Here is a 7106-nt window from a genome sequence, read left to right on the forward strand (position 1 = left end):
CGCACACTCCTCGTCCACCACCTCGGCCACCTCTTCTCTTCGCGAGAGCAACGTGAAATTACGTTGTAAAATGACGATCAATTTGCAACGAATGTCTTGTAAAGGGAGCTGAACGTGTAGCCCATATTTTCAAAAGGCCCTTCTTTTTTTTCGCATTATTACTTTCATGAAAAAGTCCATTGATCTAAAATCTGCAATTTTCGTCTTATTGGAATGAATCCTAGTTTGTTCTGTGGGTGCCGACGTGATTCAGACAACAGCTCTAATGGGCTCAGGTAGGTATTGTTTGTGCAGATTTTCATTAAAAAAAACGGGACACGATTTTTTACATAGTAAACAACAATTTGAAAAACGTCAGTGATTTTCTTTTTTGTCTGTGGTGAAACGAGTAGAACGAGTAAGCATATTTATATACCAAACATAGTATTTGAGGTCTGACCTGTCTCCTGTCTGACCTGCTTCACGACTGTACTTAAGATTGAATAAAGGTTGAAGAAACTGTTTCGAAAATGAATCAGATCGCTTCACACACACACACACGTGAAAACAGTTTTCACCACAATTGTTCGGATAATGTTTTGTCAGCAGTGCACAGGCTAAAACGATAAAATTGCTCCAGCTTGATGATGCGGCGCAGCTTATCGCGAAGGGGGGCCATTAGTCGGGGAAAACACACCGGAAGTCTTTTGGTTTCGATTCAAACAAACGACGACAGCTAATGCCGAGCAGGCAGTGACTGATGCGGGCCAAGCAAACCAAAGGGTGACGCCATGCGTCACGTACTCTACCCGGCCAAAGTACACTTGGACATTCATAACACTCTTCAAACACAGGCATTTCTAAACGAGATTGTGTCATCCAAACTGAGGAAAAATGTCTCGTAAATTAACGCGATTTTTTACAACACACTAATGTTCGTCGTAAGAAAGTTGACTTTTATGGTGATTTATGAATATTGGAGCTATACAACCTGAATTCGTTACTTCTCTTAAGTTGGATGATTTTTGGTCAACAAGCCGTCGAACTATTTTGTCAGAGTGCTCTGTGTCTCTGCGGGGGAATTCCCTGGCCGTCCTCTGCTTTGCTGGCATTGCACAGGTCCGCCCACTCGGCCCCGGCCACGGGGACAGGCGTCGGGTGACACGGTCTGACAGCTAGCGACGGCCACGGCCGTCAGGATGGTGCTGATTCCACTTATCAGAAGTTGGGATAACCGGGTCCCCCTACATCGAGACCAGATATAGAAACTGGGGGACGATTGGAGAGGAGAGGAGAATGGAACTAGGAACAGGGAGAGAAGTGGAGGGACAGCTGTTTAGGTTACTCATCTAACTGCGTGGCTCGAATGCACACACACACACGCCATCATACAACCGCCTCACTAAGAAACCAACGCTCGTCGGCATGCAACCCGTTTGTAAAACCATTGATAAGCGAGTGCATGTTATCACACAGTTCCCATTCGCAGAGAAAGTGTGTGTTCAGCGGGTGACTTGAACCTCATAGAGCACTCTGAGTGCTAATGGCGGCGGTATAGTAGAGTGGGTGGGGGTTGTGGTTGAGCTGACCAGTCCTATTACGCTGAAAAATGGCAGACCCCTCTAATTATCGCTACAGCGAGCCAAGAACAACAAATATAAAACATGTACTCAACGGCGGGGTTGGGGGTGGGGCATAGGCGCTTGCTCCCCCCCTCCCCCTCCTCTCCCTTTTCCCCTCTTCCTCCGGCCACAGTCGTTGCTCTCACTCCTCCAATTACGTCGGCGCAGAGAAAGTTCGGCGTCGGCAGCGGCCGAGCGGCATGCCGCCGCGAACCCCTCGAGGCGAGCATCTTTTGGTGTCCATCCGACACGACGCCGGCACTCGGATTAAAAATAATTATGTTGTTGTTGTGCGAGAATTGAAGGGGGAGAGGGGCAGGGAGAGAGAGAGAGAGAGAGCGAGAGGTTGATGGATGGCGAGGTGAACTCGATTATTCATTGCTGGCCGCCACGGGTGTAATGGTGTGCGCCAGCGCCTCATCGACTCAAGTTGCAAACCAGAAAAAATGTGGGCAAGATTAAACAATTAAGAGTAGAGTAGTAGCACCTACTTTGAAATCGATCGATTTGGGGTGTAACAGCACAGGGAAATTGGTAAATGAACTCCGTCTTCGCAAGACGCAGAATGCTTTTGCGGCCTTAGAATCTGAAAAGATGTAGCTTCTACACCGTGAAAAATAGTCGTAGGTTTCCGAGAAATTTTTCTATAATGTGTGTCGTAAATTTGCAATTTGAAATTGAAAATTTCCTCGGTGATGGTCGAAACAGTCACCTTTTCGGGTTTTTTTTTTCTCAATGTATGAGTTAGAATGAGAGGACGAAGTGAGGCCGGCAACAAGATTTGGGAGAAGCGACCCTGTTTGAACTATGCAGATAACCTCTACGCCATATGCTTGGTGTGTGCCGAGTACTTACGAGTATTCTGGCAGCGGAGAGCCCTGAGCGGCACACGGCAGTTCGAGAGTGTCCTTGACGCGGCCCGAGACCACGCTGCGCGAGTCTGTGACGCGCGGCGGCACCGAGCTCTGAGGAGGCGCCACCACCACCCTGCAAACAAAAAACAACAATTTTGATTCGTAACACACTTAAAGCACAAGTAACTTAATGAAAGTGTCATGACCTACACAGAAGAGTCGTGACAGTAAACAATGTCTTACTTTGTACGAAAGCTCTGTCAGTAGGGTAATGTCATTCCAACCACACCATTAAAAAAACAATATATTACCAACAGTTTTAAGCTGGTTATAGAGATAATAGCTTTGGACTGTAAAATTTTCTGCTCTAGCTTACAGTTAGTTTTTGGTAGGAAAGAAGAGTTCAAAACTGTTCAAATCCGTAAAAGAGCGGTCTTTCACAATAATTTAGAGCTGTCATTTTGGTTAACAGTATTAAACTGTTGTTAATGATGTGGTTACTTTCGTTTAGTGATTGCCTAACGATATCGCAAAACAAAATGTTGACAATCAAATAAGTTTATTGTAACATTCATCACCTTGTAAGGCACGGATATGCGCAGTGCGCAGTGCAAATTGCAATTGGATTCACTAGGCGATTAACAAGTCTTAGGGAAGCGGAGCGCCTACCCTCCAAGTTGCCCTTAAGCTCAAGTTGTTAGAGTGCTCTCCCGCCTCCCTACATCCCCTCTGGAAAGCCGATCCGATCTGGGCGACTTCTCGGCATTGTTTGATTGATCCCTCTCCTTTCCCCCTCCACACCTCGGCCAGGGTCCCACTGTCTATCTAATCCCAAATATTGCAGCACCGGCAAGTTTCTCGGTTCGATTCGATCCAATCGACATGATGCGATCTATCGAACTCGACGCGCGGCTGAACTCCGGCCAGGCGGTACTGGGCTGAGGGTGAGTGCAAGCAGACAACAACGTCAGCACGGCAACGCTTCGAGGCGTCGGCCGAGCGCCGGGGCGGGGTGGGGCGAGGCTGGGCGCGGTGAGGTGGGGCGGTGCTGGGTGTGGCGACTTCCGCACCTGCAGGCGGAACTCATCTAATGAACCTAAAGGAGTCTCGACTTTCAGGCCACCAACAACAGGGAAAAAGGCTGAAAATGCATAAAATGAGAGCTATGGAACGAGTGTGGGGAAAGTTGAATGAATCTCATCATGAGTGCGCTGACTACTGACACTCCTGGCAGTGCACGAGTGGAACGAAGTGGAAGGAAAAACGGGACAACGAGACATGCACACAGAGAAAGATGAAATTGACTGTGCTCAAATGATGTAAATGTAGTTCGTGGAATGATACCACGCTGGATTTACATTAAACATAATTCGTAGTACACTTAAATTTGCAAAGTTAGTATAGTATAGTTGTGAGTAATGCTAACTTCTACAAGCTAGCTGCATTGCGTTGAAAATGTGCACGTTCTGGTGGTTTTGTGTCTGAACGGTGAAAGATTGGGCAGCGGTTAGCGCACGGGGTAGTACGACTTACTGCCCTTCTAGACTCGATGTATTAAATTTGGATGCCTTTGTAAATAAGACACGACAGTGCCAAAAGGCATTACATTTTACATTTGTTATGAATTTGTGGGCGTGCTTATTTTTAATGCATTCGTAAAGACACTGAAACCCTTTGAGTCCTACCTTCCTTTTTTAGTTTTAGCTTTTTCAAGTTTTAGATGGATGCTTGAAACTTGAATTCGTTTAGGACGTGCACTTTGTTGGTTTTGCTAGGCTAGATCCCTCCGCAACCCATGGCATGTTTAATTACACTCAAACATAACAACCAAACCAACACCCTATATGAAGATGGTATCAACGGGACACAGAATTAAAACGGTGTTTGCTGGTTGATAACCGGGAAAGGGGGGGGGGGGCGAAAAGCAGTCGAGTCGATGGAGAGAGGGGAAAGGGAGAGAAAGAGAAGGAAGGAGAGGAGAGAGGGGAAGTGGGACGGGATGGTTTGCAAAACATGTATCGAGCACAAAAACAAGATATACCGAACCGGAGAGAGGAAAGGATGGAGGGTGGGGGGTCAAGGAACTGTGTGTGACTATATGCATGGAGAGAGATATGAGAGAGAGAGGAAGGGGGGATTTGCAGTGGATATTATGGCAGCAGAAGGCAAGCGGGTGGAACTCCAAAATTCATCAAGCACAGAGATTAGGGACGGCCTGCGGTCTAATCACGACTGTCCTTACCCCAAAAAACGGGATGGCCACCAAGATGGACACCGTGGGAGGCGAGTAGAATAACTACGTATTTACATTCTTAAAACTACATATGTAGAAACGTGGCGATTGCAGGCTAATTTGGTGCTTGTGCAGAAGCATATCAATCCGGAGGAGTTAACGCAAAGTTGCTATAAGGAAAGGCAGGTGGGAAGTTGGGAGAGACGTCTCTCAGTCGCAAGGGAGCACGACTGACGGCTGCTTTGTCTTCCCCTTTCCTCTAAACCCCTCCACCCGGGTCTGCTTCACACGCCACTTCACTCTTCATATTTTAATGGTGACAGTGAAAACTTTTTCACCGGTAACCGTGACGTGACCGGTTGGTGTTTTGACTGACAAGTGGCGCAGAAGAAAGTTACCCTCCCCTCTCACTCTCCGGGCCCTTTTTATTAATTCACCGGCCAAAACTTTATCAAAACCCTCCTCACCTTCCCCGCAGGGTCTCACGTACAAGCGTTCCGCCCTCCCCTTCTGCGTCCCTCCCACCCCGACCCTTTATAGCACAAAGTGTTAAAAATTGTCTTCGGCGTTCAGAAAAACGTGTGGCTTTGGCGTGGTACGGGGCGGGCACCAGTGAGTGGCCGGGCGTGGTCGAGAACCCCCGAGCCAGTTGGGGGAGGAGGTAAGGGGTGGGGCCAGGGGGAGGGAAGGACTTCCCAGGGCTTAAGAAAGTAACAAACTGCAGGGAGTAGGGAGAGACAAATGAGGGTCGGTGCGGTAACTGATGACGAGGCGAGGGTAAGAATAGGACGAGGTATGAAAGGTAAAAGAAAGAAAAATCCACACATTCCTACTTCAGCCGGTGTGTAATTTCGGATGCAAATTTTAATTTGAACTGAGTGTTTTACTTCACGCGGGCAACATACGCATCAGCCACCAGCAGCAATCATCACGGCGACCCCATACAAGGTCCGTGGCAGTCATCCAGTTGGCTGCGCAGCCAGCGTGACCGATCCACTCCCTTTAAACTTGGCCGGTACATAAAAAAGACAACAGCATGGGTGATGAGTTTTCCTCGAAGCCACATAGATGCAAAGCGCAGTATCCTCTTACCATAAAAGTTCCAACCAGTTCCGAAAACGAGAAAAAAGGTTGGAGGGGGGAACGGAAGTCCGAAACAGGCGCCGTAGGCGCAGGACGTCCTACAGAACGGTCTATTTTGCTATGTATGACTTGTAATTTCGTATCATTTCCACTAAAAACACTCTTAGAATATTTGGTCCAAAGATTCCTAACACACTCAACATATACACAAGCTTGACATACATTTCAACAGCGCAAGAGGAGGAAAGTGGTTTCTAATGCGGACACGTTAAAAAGTGTATTGTTTCAAGAGTCCACTAAGAATTTAAGGAAGTACATAGCTCTTTGCAGTCCACTGGCAGATAATTTTGGTTACGGGGTTTTAGCTAGCAGTGCCCTCTTCAGTGTGATAGGGCTGCGTATACTGTATAGCTTCGCAGTGCACAACCAAAGCGGCAGCCTTTATCCGTCGGCCCTCGCCTCGCCGGGCGCAGCTGGTCGGCCCAGCCGTCCGTCAGCCTGCCGGCCGGTGCTTAGGCCGGCCGCCCAACGCGCCTGCCAGCCGGGCCTGCCTACCCGCACTTCCGCAGGGGCTCCGCGCCCACGGGACCGGTAGCCCAGCACCAGCTCGTGCAGGTGCGCCCGGCCGGCAGACCCACGTGCATTCCTCTCCGCCCCGCCCGTGTACACGTGGCGAGTGGCTAATAACGGGGTTTTCCTCGTACGCTCTATCTGCTATCGACACGTCCAGTCCAGCAGCCGGAGCCAATTGATGTGTGTATGTGCGCGCGCGCAATGATAGAGTGGTGACGCTCCACCACGCCGCCCCGTCAAGCGCCCTCCAGCCCGGGCCGGATATCGTTTGTCGTGATATCTTTGTCGAGCTGTCACAGCATATGCGACCCCTGCCCACCCCGCCGCGGGGCGCCCCTCTTGGCTCCGGTCCGAACCGTCAACGCGCGATGACGGGCTAAGAGCGATACATTTGAGAGGCAAGCGAGAGAAAAAGAGAGAGATGAAGATGGGTGAGAAGAGATGGGTAAGAGGGAGAGAGATGAAGATGGGTGAGAAGAGATGGGTGAGAGGAGATGGGTGAGAGGGAGGGCCCAGTCGACAAGCCTTAGTCCTAAACACATCCCGGGTACGACCTAGTTGGGACGCGGGATGTCCCACCTGGGAGGTCCCCCAGTACTACCGAATGCGACTCCAGTCTGGCCCTGAGCAAGTGATGGGGACATCCCACCAGGACCTCCCATTGAGACACTCGTGGGAGCTTCTGATAACCATGTTTCAAGAATGTTCTCAGCTACTCCTCCCGGTAGTGAGTATTATAGGACATTTTCCAAATTACATTTA

This window comes from Frankliniella occidentalis, unplaced genomic scaffold, assembly GCF_000697945.3.
Source record: "Frankliniella occidentalis isolate FOCC.00 unplaced genomic scaffold, Focc_3.1 Scaffold7, whole genome shotgun sequence".
Lineage (NCBI taxonomy): Eukaryota > Metazoa > Arthropoda > Insecta > Thysanoptera > Thripidae > Frankliniella > Frankliniella occidentalis.